Source organism: Schistocerca piceifrons, chromosome 6, assembly GCF_021461385.2.
Source record: "Schistocerca piceifrons isolate TAMUIC-IGC-003096 chromosome 6, iqSchPice1.1, whole genome shotgun sequence".
NCBI classification, from domain to species: domain Eukaryota; kingdom Metazoa; phylum Arthropoda; class Insecta; order Orthoptera; family Acrididae; genus Schistocerca; species Schistocerca piceifrons.
The window spans coordinates 491,002,715-491,016,403 of NC_060143.1; positions in this window are offsets into that span (position 1 = coordinate 491,002,715).

Below are 13,689 nucleotides of genomic sequence, written 5' to 3' on the forward strand. Positions count from 1 at the left end.
AAAGACAGGAAAACAACTCTTAATCATAAGTTCTTAACACACTTCAGGTCAAGCCTGTTCAAAATTCGCAACACAGTGTAATTACGAAGTCCGATAGAAGTTCTATATCTGACAACACGAGCAGGTGAAGAGCAGTTAAAGTTTCAAAGAAGAATGTTCTATATCTAGCGAGGTCGAACGACAAGCAATCATAGAAATATTACGAAATTAAATTCAAAATGTTCAGATGCGTGTGAATTCCTAAGAGACCAAACTGCTTAGGTCATCGGTCCCTAGACTTACACACTACTTAAACTAAGTTAAACTGGAAAGTCTCTTCGGGTTTGCTGCTGGATCCTAAAATCAACTTGACTGGATATTTCGGCGATCCGACTGGTCGCCATCTTCAGGGGAATGCTGCTTCTGCTGATGAGTCTCGCTGATAAATGACGCCAGGCTGCAAATAGCCAGGCTCAGCGGGACTCACCAGCAGAAGCAGCAGTCTGCTGAAGATAGCGACCAGTTGGATCGCCGAAATATCCAGTCAAGTTGACGACTTTCAAGATTTATTACGCCGGGAAAGCCTACGTAGTCATGACCTAAACTAACTTATACTAAGAACAACACATACACCCATGCCCGAGGCAGGGCTCGAACCTCCAGCGGGAGGCGCCGCGCAGTCCGTGACATGACGCCTCAAACCAACGAAGTTAAGAATCAGTCTTCCTGTCGGGGCTGTGGTCATCTGCAGAGAGGCCACACTACAGGACACAGGGCGAGGAAGCTAACTTGTTCAACGATTGCAGGGTAGCGACGACCTCGGAGTGAGCTCCTGATTGCGGAAATGCAATAAGCATTCGGCGTCTGGCGCAGTAAGCTCGCCCGGCGGGAGCTCGCTGCCCAGGGCCCGTACGCCGCCCTTTTTACAGCCCTCAGTGCCAGCATACATTGTCTGGCCCCCCGTCAAGTGGCTGGCGTAAGAAAGATCAATGGCGTGAGCGACCTTTGCGGGCGCTTTGGTCGCCATATGATGGTCGAATGTGCCGCAGCAGCCTCCGAATACAAAGAAAGTACAAGTAGAATACTGTGGCCGGTAGATACGCAGTCGACAGTGCACGTGTGGGGAGAACCATAGCCGCGCGGAGTGGCCGTGCGGTTTGAGGCGCCATGTCACGGACTGCACGGCCCCTCCCGCCGGAGGTTCGAGTCCTCCCTCCGGGGCCCGCATCTCGTGGTCGTGCGGTAGCGTTCTCGCTTCCCGCGCCCGGGTTCCCGGGTTCGATTCCAGGCGGGGTCAGGGATTTTCTCTGCCTCGTGATGGCTGGGTGTTGTGTGATGTCCTTAGGTTAGTTAGGTTTAAGTAGTTGTAAGTTCTAGGGGACTGATGACCATAGATGTTAAGTCCCATAGTGCTCAGAGCCATTAGAACCATTAGAACCTCCCTCCGGGCATGGTTGTGTGTGTTGTTCTTAGCGTAAGTTAGTTTAAGTAGTGTGTCAGTCTAGGGACCGATGACCTCAGCAGTTTGGTCCCTTAGGAACTCATACACACCCACCATCGTGGTGGGGGCTGCGGGCAGGCGCTGTAGGGAAATGCCGAGCTCTGGAGGGGAAGTGCCGTTCGAAACTGAAGCCTACACTCACTTTTTTTTTTTTTTTTTTTTTGTAAATATTATCCGGGGTCCCTTGAAGACCACACTTGCACGGTGGCCATTCAACAAGATGTTACCTCTTCTTTGGTTAGTGTCTAAAGAGAATACCGCCGAAAACGCAGCGATTTATTTTCGCTTGGTTTGTTAACCATTTGCAACTTTCAGAGAAGTCTCACGAGTGGAGAATTTTGAGTGAAATCTACACATTTCTCCTGTTGCCATGTTAAAATTTGCCTCTTTTGCCAAAACTCTCCAGAGTTTACACAGTCTCGCCTCACCAACACGTTGTGTACAGAATTCTGAAACTGTGGTGTATTAAGTGAATTATGACACTGTGGTGTATTAGCTGAAGAACTGAGGAAAAGTAAGGTCAGCATCATACGAAAGAGCACATCCTCGGTATAAAATAAAGGTGTAATGACTTCACTTACGTTGTTCCAAAACCCATAGCTATCGATCGCCCTTAAAAATTACACTCTTTCATCGGAAAGGTCTGTAGTCAGTGGAATAACACGGTAGATAATGAAATTTTGCCTAATAACGATATGGAAAAATACACTCCTCTTTGTGTGCTACCGTTTGCCAAAATCTCATTTCGATTTCTCAAACCGTCTATGAAGTATGTGGAATGTTGTGGACATTTCACTCTGGCTTTATTGCTGGCGCGGCGCCATCGCAAATGAGTGTGCAACGTCAGATCAGTTTTCTCTAGATTGGTGGCAGATATAGAGCTCTGCCCAAGCCTGAAGAAAAAAAGTCAATATGTTAGCTAAATTTCAAATGCAGAAATATGTTATGTAATATGCACCGAAAGCAGAATCATAGCGACCCCTACTTTTCATTGCAACCTTTCTCGATGTCCGCGCAATGTCTTACTTCCACGTAAATATCACAATAACTATGGCGAATAACGAAATGATGGGTACATGATAATGGACCTGACAAGTAAAGCTACAAGTAAACCAAAAATGAAATTTTTTTACCAGATAATTTCTGTAAAATCGCTTGAGAAAAGTTGCAGGGCGTGCGCGTCGATTCTCTCATCCCCAACTGGCCGAAAGATGCCAACGCTTATTGGCCTCCTCTTCTGAACAAACGATTGTACTCGACCAGCACTTTGGACGAAAACTGGTCACCGCACACGGCCAGCGTATCCTGACCAAATCTGTATCTTCTGCAAAGAAGCACACAGCCTCCTTAACTGGGATGTGGTTTAGATTGCAGGCTGCTTAGACGCTAGGTCTATCCATAGTACATACACAAACCTGCGTGCAAAAATTTATACGGATATGAAATGGAACGGTCGCTTTGGCTCAGTCTCAGGTAAGTCAGGTAGAGGACTTTGGTTCAACTTCAGCATTCTGGGAAAATGCAGTCAGTCTACAAAGCAGACTATTTACAGTCACTTGTGTATCCCATCTTAAAATATTGCTCAAGTGTGTGGGACCCTACTAAATACGATTAGCAGAGGAGTTTGCATGTATACAAAGAAATGTGCCAGGAATAGCCACAGGTTCGTTTGATCCATGCAGAAACATCTCAGAAACGTTGAAGAACCTGACTGCCAAACACCTGAAGACAGATTCAGTTATGCAGCGAAGGGCTGCTTACAAAGTTTCAAGAATAAGTGTTAAGTGAAGAACAAAGAGACATTTATCAACCCCTTACGTATCGCTCCCATAGGGACCGTGAAGATGAGTTTAGACTAACTACCGCAGGCATGGAAGATTCAATGCAATCATTGTTTCCGCGCTTGCACGCAACTGGAACTGGGAGAAATTCTAACATACAGTACCATTATTAATACACTCTGTCATACACTTCACAATCGTTTCTGAATTATATATGTATCCATGTAGACATATACACTGAAGCACCAAAGAAATTGGTATAGGCATGCATACTCAAATACAGAGGTATGTAAACAGGCAGACTAAGGCGCTGCGGTCAGCAACGCCTATACAAGACAACAAGTGTGGCGCAATGGTCAGATCGGTTACTGCTGCTACAATCGAAGGTTATCAAGATGTAAGTGAGTTTGAACGTGGTGTTATAGTAACGAATGAAGTGTGGATTTTCCCGTACGGCCGTTTCACGAGTGTACCGTGAATATCAGGAATCCGGTAAAACATCAAATCTCCGACAACGCTGCGGCCGGAAAAAGATCCTGCAAGAACGGGACCAACGACGACTGAAGAGAATCGTTCAACGTCACACAAATGCAACCCTTCCGCAAATTGCTGCAAATTTCAATGCTGGGCCATCAACAAGTGTCAGTGTGCGAACCATTCAACGAAACATCATCGATATGGGCTTTCGGAGCGGAAGACCCACTCGTGTACCCTTGATTACTGCACTACACAAAGCTTTACGCCTCGCCTAGGCCCATCAAAATCGACACTGCACTGTTGGTGACTGGAAACATGTTGCCTGGTCGGACGAATCTTGTTTCAAATTGTAACGAGCGGATGAAGATAACCTCACGAATGCGTGGACACTGGATGTCAGCAGGGGACTGTTCAGGCTGGTGGGGGCTCTGTAATGGTGTGAGGCGTGTGCACTTGGAGTGATATGGGACCTCTGATTAGTCTAGATACGACTTTGGCACGTACCGTAGCATCCTATCTGACCACTTGCATCCATTCATGTCCATTGTTCATTCCGACGGACCAGGGCAATTCCAGCAGGACAATGTCACGCCCCACACGTCGAGAATTGATACAGAGGGGCAACAGGAACACTCTCCAGAGTTTAAACACTTCCGCTGACCAAGAAACTCCCCAGACATGACATTATTGAGCATATCTGGGATGCCTTGCAACGTGCTGTTCAGGCGAGATCTCCACCCGGTCGTACTCTTACGGATTTATGTACAGCCCTGCAGGATTCACAGTGTCAGTTCCCTCCAGTACTACTTCAGACATTAGTCGAGTCCATGCCACGTCGTGTTGCGGCACTTCTGCGTGCCCTCGGGGCCCTACACGACATTACGCACGGGTAGCAGTTGCTTTAGCTCTTCAGCGTATGTAAACATAGAATTGCTAATGATTTAAGACATATAAAATTACATGTTATGGAGACATATTAAGTTTCAACTTTAGATATGATAATGAATACAGGCAAAGCAATGAATTAAAATTCGTATCAAAGACATGATTTGAAACCTGGTGTTCTGCTCACTAGGCAGATGCACCAACCACTCCACCGCTCCGGACGTGGGGATAACACAGTGAAAGGTGGCTACACTGAGCCACTGCGCCAGAGATTGCGCCAAAGTGTATTATTAAGCCACCTCCACAGTGCTTGTCGAGAGCTCGTAGTAGTCAGTGCCTGTCGAGGACTCGGGGTAGTCTGTGCTGAGATGTTGTAGCAGAGAGTGTTTGTTGAGATGTGCTAGTAGGCAGTGCTTGCCGAGATGTGATAGTGGAGAGTTCTGGTTGAGATGTGATAGTAGAGAGTCGGTGTGAGATATAATGTAAGGATTAGAGTGATTTTCATCAATATAAATGAGGTAACTAACTCAGTTTCTTTTTATTTCAGTGTCCTAAATAATGCGTCATTACAGGTTCAGTCAACAAAGCATCTGGCGTGTGTTCTTGTATTAGAGTTTAATTCTGCTTTCCTTACGCAATTATAGTATTTGTAATTTTCTTTTATCACGTCAGTATAAATGGTATTTGAAATTTCTTGTCTTGTTGAAGAAGAACCGTGCCAGATGTGTACGTTGAGTCACACTCCCACACACAGAACAATTACATTTGTGCTTTGGTTTTGTAGGTTTTATAGTTGCTGGGGACTTAATTAATTAATTGTGTTAACGAAAATTTTCATTTCATTCTTTGTTGTTGTTCTTTGCAGTCAGATAGCGTAATAATACTAGTCAGGGCCAACCGATTACGAGACACAGTGTAATCGAACATACAGTTACTAAAAAACTAAAAATATTTTCAATCATATTTAATTAAGCCCCCATGCAACAGATACCCGGATCACATTCATTACCATACTTAATGATTTTTGCGCAAATAATGTCTCTTTATTGAGCAGTGTGTTACACTAAACGCTCGAAGCAAAAAATTTGAGCCATGTGGTGCTGTGTATCAAACACTGGACTCACGCTGTGGAGGGCGGAAGTTCAAATCCCACCAAGGCCGCACTCATTTAAGTTTCCTGTGGTTACCCGGAACTGGTTAAGGTGAATGATTTGATGGTTCGTCTGGAAAGACACTACAGTCCCCTATGTCTGTCCTTACCCAATCTGGTTTTTTGTTCCTTCCCTAATAGCGGCGTCACGAACTCTACGTTAAATTCTAATCTGCAGTCTACGTGGAGAGGCGCCGGACAAAAAGCATTTCTTGCAGCCTACTAGCAGGGGCGATGACGCTGCAAACGGTTATAACCGACCTCTCCTCCCTCTGTCGGTATTGACCAGAAGTGGGACGAAGTGGTCTTCTTGTATCACTGAGTTACGATTTCTGTCAATGGAGAGGAAAATTGAACACTCGTATTTCGTCTGCTGACACACAAAGGGCCCTTGGCAGTGGTATCAGTAGCCATACACGCATGGTCATTGCATTACTATCACATACCTTATATCGCCTCTTCCTTACGCTTTCGGAAGAGAGTTAACTTACAGTACAGTGCAGTAACGTGATTTCAGCAGCTACCATATTGTGTGGCCAGCCATAGACATCGAGGGAGACGTCGTATGTGTCGTTCTACTGAGAGACAATTTGCTCCATAGGGCAGATACATAACATGATGAAAAAAAAATGGTTCAAATGGCTCTGAGCACTATGGGACTTAACTGCTACGGTCATCAGTCCCCTAGAACTTAGAACTACTTAAACCTAACTAACCTAAGGACAGCACACAACACCCAGCCATCACGAGGCAGAGAAAACATGATGAAAGTCGGCGCTGAGTTTAACGTACATTTTGATGGAGGACAGGGAAGGGGCTCTGCGGTATGTGAAGGATGAATGAAGTATGAAATGGCTGTGCAAACCAGAAAAATGTTGTTATTTTACCCACTTTGGATCTTGTGACATTCACGGCCGTTAATGATAGATAGTGAATGACGCAACCAGTCTCAAATACTTTTAAATGTCTTAGTTTGGTGTCTTAACCGATGGGTGCTATGCCCATCATCAGGTGGCTAATACATTCAGTTACACAGATGTTTTGATCAACAGCATGTTGTCTGCTCCTGCAATGCAAGGCGACGTGTATGTTGACGAATTGCAAACAGCACATTGAAACGGTACAGTAGTTTCCGCTCTATAAGCAGCAGGTTTCGCTGCTCGCTCGCACCGGGAAATACACTCCTGGAAATTGAAATAAGAACACCGTGAATTCATTGTCCCAGGAAGGGGAAACTTTATTGACACATTCCTGGGGTCAGATACATCACATGATCACACTGACAGAACCACAGGCTCATAGACACAGGCAACAGAGCATGCACAAAGTCGGCACTAGTACACTGTATATCCACCTTTCGCAGCAATGCAGGCTGCTATTCTCCCATGGAGACGATCGTAGAGATGCTGGATGTAGTCCTGTGGAACGGCTTGCCATGCCATTTCCACCTGGCGCCTCAGTTGGACCAGCGTTCGTGCTGGACGTGCAGACCGCGTGAGACGACGCTTCATCCAGTCCCAAACATGCTCAATGGGGGACAGATCCGGAGATCTTGCTGGCCAGGGTAGTTGACTTACATCTTCTAGAGCACGTTGGGTGGCACGGGATACATGCGGACGTGCATTGTCCTGTTGGAACAGCAAGTTCCCTTGCCGGTCTAGGAATGGTAGAACGATGGGTTCGATGACGGTTTGGATGTACCGTGCACTATTCAGTGTCCCCTCGACGATCACCAGTGGTGTACGGCCAGTGTATGAGATCGCTCCCCACACCATGATGCCGGGTGTTGGCCCTGTGTGCCTCGGTCGTATGCAGTCCTGATTGTGGCGCTCACCTGCACGGCGCCAAACACGCATACGACCATCATTGGCACCAAGGCAGAAGCGACTCTCATCGCTGAAGACGACACGTCTCCATTCGTCCCTCCATTCACGCCTGTCGCGATACCACTGGAGGCGGGCTGCACGATGTTGGGGCGTGAGCGGAAGACGGCCTAACGGTGTGCGGGACCGTAGCCCAGCTTAATGGAGACGGTTGCGAATGGTCCTCGCCGATACCCCAGGAGCAACAGTGTCCCTAATTTGCTGGGAAGTGGCGGTGCGGTCCCCTACGGCACTGCGTAGGATCCTACGGTCTTGGCGTGCATCCGTGCGTCGCTGCGGTCCGGTCCCAGGTCGACGGGCACGTGCACCTTCCGCCGACCACTGGCGACAACATCGATGTACTGTGGAGACCTCACGCCCCACGTGTTGAGCAATTCGGCGGTACGTCCACGCGGCCTCCCGCATGCCCACTATACGCCCTCGCTCAAAGTCCGTCAACTGCACATACGGTTCACGTCCACGCTGTCGCGGCATGCTACCAGTGTTAAAGACTGCGATGGAGCTCCGTATGCCACGGCAAACTGGCTGACACTGACGGCGGCGGTGCACAAATGCTGCGCAGCTAGCGCCATTCGACGGCCAACACCGCGGTTCCTGGTGTGTCCGCTGTGCCGTGCGTGTGATCATTGCTTGTACAGCCCTCTCGCAGTGTCCGGAGCAAGTATGGTGGGTCTGACACACCGGTGTCAATGTGTTCTTTTTTCCATTTCCAGGAGTGTAGAAACAGAGGCGGCTCCGCGGCCAATTTTATTACACGACACGGCCGGCCGCGGGTGCAACAGAACCCATGTGGACGAGTGGAAAGAAATGTGTCAGGCTTCATAATACGTATTTATATGTGTCGTGTATTATGCATTTCTTGTACGTGAATGTGAATCTGCACATGAACTTTCCTAATCCTCCTCACACCTTTCCGTAAAGCGTGGCCAAATCTTTGTTGGGAAGTAGTTCTGTAGTATAGTAGTGCCAACCTTACTCCTGGGTAGGGGATCAGAGAGACAGCACAGGCAGGTAAATGTCGAAGACTTTCCGGTGTCACAAGATTTGGGGTGGAGAGGTTGGTCACAGCCAAGTGGTTCGACCACCCCCTCCACCGGGGCCCAGGAAGACCTCCGGGTACTCGCCATATACCAGGAGGGTTACAGAAGACGGGTAAGTGAGCAGACGTGCCCTCAGTGCGTCTGTCTCAATGTTCAAGCATGGAAGAGAGGTATTTGAATATTTGTACTAATTCTTTTATTTCCATCTTCGGATCGTGTAAGGAAATGAAGGTTCTCGTTTAATTTCGGAAATTTGACCCCCTGTATTAATGTATCTGGTCCCCAGTTTGCCTGTTATCCTCCTCACGTAGTGGATGTCCTATGTAAAATATTGGGAGGCTTTGGTGATATACATTTGGCCAACGCAATTCCGTCTTGCCCGTAGAAAAGTGCGTGCAGATTGGTATATAACATACCCGAGCTATAAGTTGTGAAATTGTCATATCTGTAAACCGGAACAATTGCTGCAATCGCTGTAAAATCGAGTGATAATATTTAAAATAAATACGTAATCAATTGTCATCAATCTTTAACATACCTTAAAAATCACAAAGAAGTCAAGTTAAAGGAATTCATTTACAATAAAAGATATAGAATGCAGGGAGGCACACATCAGCGTGTGAGCCCTCCGGCCCCTTGCCTAGTATCGTAGAGAGAGGGCACGCTCTCTAGGTAGCGCTCTCAGGCTCCCCTCCCCAGTTATCCGTTGCGCAATTTTGATTCAGGGCTTGACGACATCAACTTTCATCTGACGTCACTAGGCAAGGAGGTTAGACGGTAAACTTTCAACATGTATGGCAAATAAATTACTGTGGGACACTTTATTATATTCTTGATGTCAGAGTTGAGTATTACACATGTGATACGTACTTGATGTTTCTATTTACAGTGAAAAGATTATCATTAAACAAAGATAAATTATATTAGTTTCCTGCTAACCGAGGATGTAAACAGAGCAAGGATGATGTGTACGATGTGCAAAACGCAGAGTGTTTACTCTAAGAGTAAACTTCTTATTAAAAAACAATAGTAGAAATATTTTTAGTATGACTGCAAGCTACAAACTAGACACATATGTACACACAGCTATATACCCAGATATTTGATTATGATTACAGTTTATAATTTAGCAACAGGAAATACAGAATTAAAAAGCTGGAGGGTGGGATGATGGACTGAGACCAACACATGGTTCAGTATATCAGTAAAAAATTGTATGCATACAAAGTATCGTGATGAAAAAATTTGTTGCTGTCATCCCATCCTCCAATTTATTAATTTTGTATTTCCTGCAACTAACTCATAAACTGTAATGATAAATCTACACAGGATGTTAGGAAACTACCGTTACAGACTTCTAGGACTTGCAGAGGGAAGTCAGTACATAATGGTCTGAATAGGAACTCATGTTCGAAAACGTACCGTTTCCGTTCTAAGACGGTTTCAGTTTAGGTTCAAATGATTCAAATGGCTCTGAGCACTATGGGAATTAACATCTGAGGTCATCAGTCCTCTAGAATTTAGAACTACTTAAACCTAACTAATCTAAGGACATCACACACATCCATGCCTGAGGCAGGATTCGAACCTGCGACCGTAGCGGTCGCGCGGTTCCAGACTGAAGCGCCTAGAACTGCTCGGCCACACCGGCTGGCTTTCAGTTTAGGTGTTTCACTCATCAACTTGAGGAACTGAATTAAGCGTGACGCAGTACAATTACTAGGCAACAATTCGAAAGGGAACATAATGTAACATCCTTTTGTCACTTAAGCACATTTGTTCCTATTAACTCTAAAACATTAAGCATTTTTATTTCCTAAACAAAAAAGAGCCCAGCATACTCTACGTACAGAACAGTACTGATGCATTGCAACAGAGTCTCGATGTGGCGACCACCGCCGGCCGGGGTGGCCGAGCGGTTCTAGGCGCTACAGTCTGGAACCGCGCAACCGCTACGGTCGCAGGTTTGAATCCTGCCTCTTGGTTCAAAATGGTTCAAATGGCTCTGAGCACTATGGGACTTAACTACTGTGGTCATCAGTCCCCTAGAACTTAGAACTACTTAAACCTAACTAACCTGAGGACATCACACACATCCATGCCCGAGGCAGGATTCGAACCTGCGACCGTAGCAGTCGCGCGGCCTGCCTCTTGCATGGATGTGTGTGCTCTCCTTAGGTTAGTTAGGTTTTAGTTCTAAGTTCTAGGGAGCTGATGACCTTAGAAGTTAGGTTCCATAGTGCTCAGAGCCATTTTTGGCGACCACCAACGCTGTTGCAGACACTGTACCTACGAAGCACGTTCTGGTACACAGTCTCCATCCCACCTGGTATCTCTTCAGTTTCTAGTGCAACGGCTAGAACTCGTGCCAAAAGATAATTCTCTGTCTATTTATACGACCTCACATCAGGTGACTGTCTGACGTTATACACGTCATCCAGTCTACCTTATTACATACCAAGACAAGCAGCTCTGAAACTTTTCTTTCTCTCTGTCTCTGTCTGTCTGTCTGTGTGTCTTTCTCTCTCTCTCTCTCTCTCTCAGCAAAAAAGAAAAAAAAAAGGTTCAAATGGCTCTGAGCACTATGGAACTTAACATCTGAGGCCGACAGTCCACTAGAACTTAGAACTACTTAAACCCAAGTAACCTAAGGACATCACGCACATCCATACCCGAGGCAGGATTGTAACCTGCGACCGTAGCGGTCGCGCGGTTCCAGACTGAAGCGCCTAGAACCGCTCGGCAACACCGGCTGGCCTCTATCAGCAGATGTAGACGTGTTACACATCTGGATTAAAACCGTCGTAGAACGGAAACGCTTCCGGACATGAGTTCCTGTTCAGAATATTATGTACTCAATCTCCTACAGAAGTCCTAGAACTTTCTAACTGGAATTTCCAAACTCCCTTCCGTCTCTAATGACCTCGTTGTCGACGGGACGTTAAACACTAACCACCACCACCACCAAACTCCCTGTGTATACTGGGTGTTTCAGAAATAATATAGGCAATCATTATAAGTATACAAATCTAGGGTTTCTGACTCATAGTTAGTGCTCTAGACAACGTCAAAGCACATTCGTTTTACGAGGAGGAAACATCAGAAACATTACTGTACCTTGTGATTACTGCAATAAGAACTCGAAGTGTGAATTGATGGCATAACTGAAGCGTCGAACTAGGGAACGGTGGACATTGGTTATGATTCACTGGCTTGTTCTCGGACGCCTTCTGCAGCAACAGTAATTCGAGCTACGAGTTATTCCACAGTGTTTACAGGAGTTTTATACACAAGAGCCTTCACGCGGCTTCAGAGATAAAAATCAAGTAGTTTGAGATCTTGGGATCTTCCAGATCAGTGAACAGATCCATTACGTTCAATCCATTGTCCAGGGTAGTCTGTCCACGAATCTTCTCACTCCATTTTGTGAAATAGGGAGGTACCCCATCATGCTGGAAGAATATTCTATTCTGGTTTGAAGCAGCACACCTTCGAGAAGATCGGGAAGTACGTATTCGAGAAATAGGAAGTAAACACGACCAGTTAGACGATGTGGAAGAATGTAAGGCCCCAATACTTGGTTGTGAATAATTTCAGCGCAAACATTAGCTGAAAATCGCACCTAAAAATGGTGGACAGCCGTACCTCGAAGATTTTCACGAGACCATACATGTGAGTGTGAGTTGTGATTGTTGAACATTCTCTCGTGGATGAAAGTCGATTTATCAGTCCACAGAACAAAGTTTGCGAAGTCGGGACTTGACATTCTTTGCTGAAAAAACCATGCGCAAAGTCGTTACGAATTGGAAATCAATGGGTTGAAGGTGCTTTGCGTTACACAACTTGTAGGGATGACGATGACCGTCAGGAAGAGTCTTCCAAACACTGCTAGAACTAACATTTAGAGCATGATCAACGGAACGTATGCCATCTGAAGGATTGTTTTCGAACGTCTGTAGTACTTGTTCCTTGAAACCAGGATTGCGTACGCTCCGTGGTCGACCTCGAGCGTGGAAAGATTCCTCTAATATACTACTTTCACGGAACGACGATCGACAGCAGCAGATGTTCTCTGATTTGATATTTGTTTGTTTGGATAACGTTCTGCCTACAACCACTGTGCTTCTTCCACAGTTCCCCTAGCACTATAGACCAAGTGCGTGTCTGCAAGTTCATTTCAAGTAAAATGTTCCATGTCCTATGCATGACAACACAGAGTGAACAATTATTTTACTTTTGCAAGTGCATATCATTGTTCCATAACACAATACCTTGTAACCTCCCCACAAAAAAAAATAATAAAATAAATATAATGGATAGTGATACTAATTTTTGTGTAACCTCAGAACAAAATTGGTTCCCATTTATAATCTCCGTACAGAAATGCATTCACATTTAACCCCCACACAAAATTTGTTTCCTATTTAATGTACCCACAAAATTCTTTTCTCATCTAATGTAAGCTTGAAACAGAAAAATTCCTAAATCTCGAAATAAAAAATAAGTTCAGTAAGCTGGTAAATTTTGGACGACAGCAGTGCTGTGTCATGGCCCTGTAAGATCATTCTGAATAAAAAAGCAAAAATTCTTACCTCAATAAAAACGGCGAATATATCTGCTCTTACCTAAAATTTTTCCGGCACAGCTCTGTGCAATGCTGGCCGATAGATTTGTCATTTATGAAAGGAAGCAACTGATTTTTCTTTTGCAACTATCGGAATGATCATGGATTGGAGAAATTAGTAAATTCTTTAAATTGAAATGAATGCTTGTTAGAAATTACTTTATATGACAAAGATTATTATTAGGACATTTTTAAAAGATTTACATGGGAGTTCACATAGCATTACTAGATATGCGCGAGGCTGCTTTTTACCTTATACAATAATACTCAGACTCCGGCATCGCTGCACCGCGACCGGCCCAGCCAACATGATACACTATAGCAGCCCAGAGCAGACTCCACACCACACTAGCGCAGACTTACTGGTAC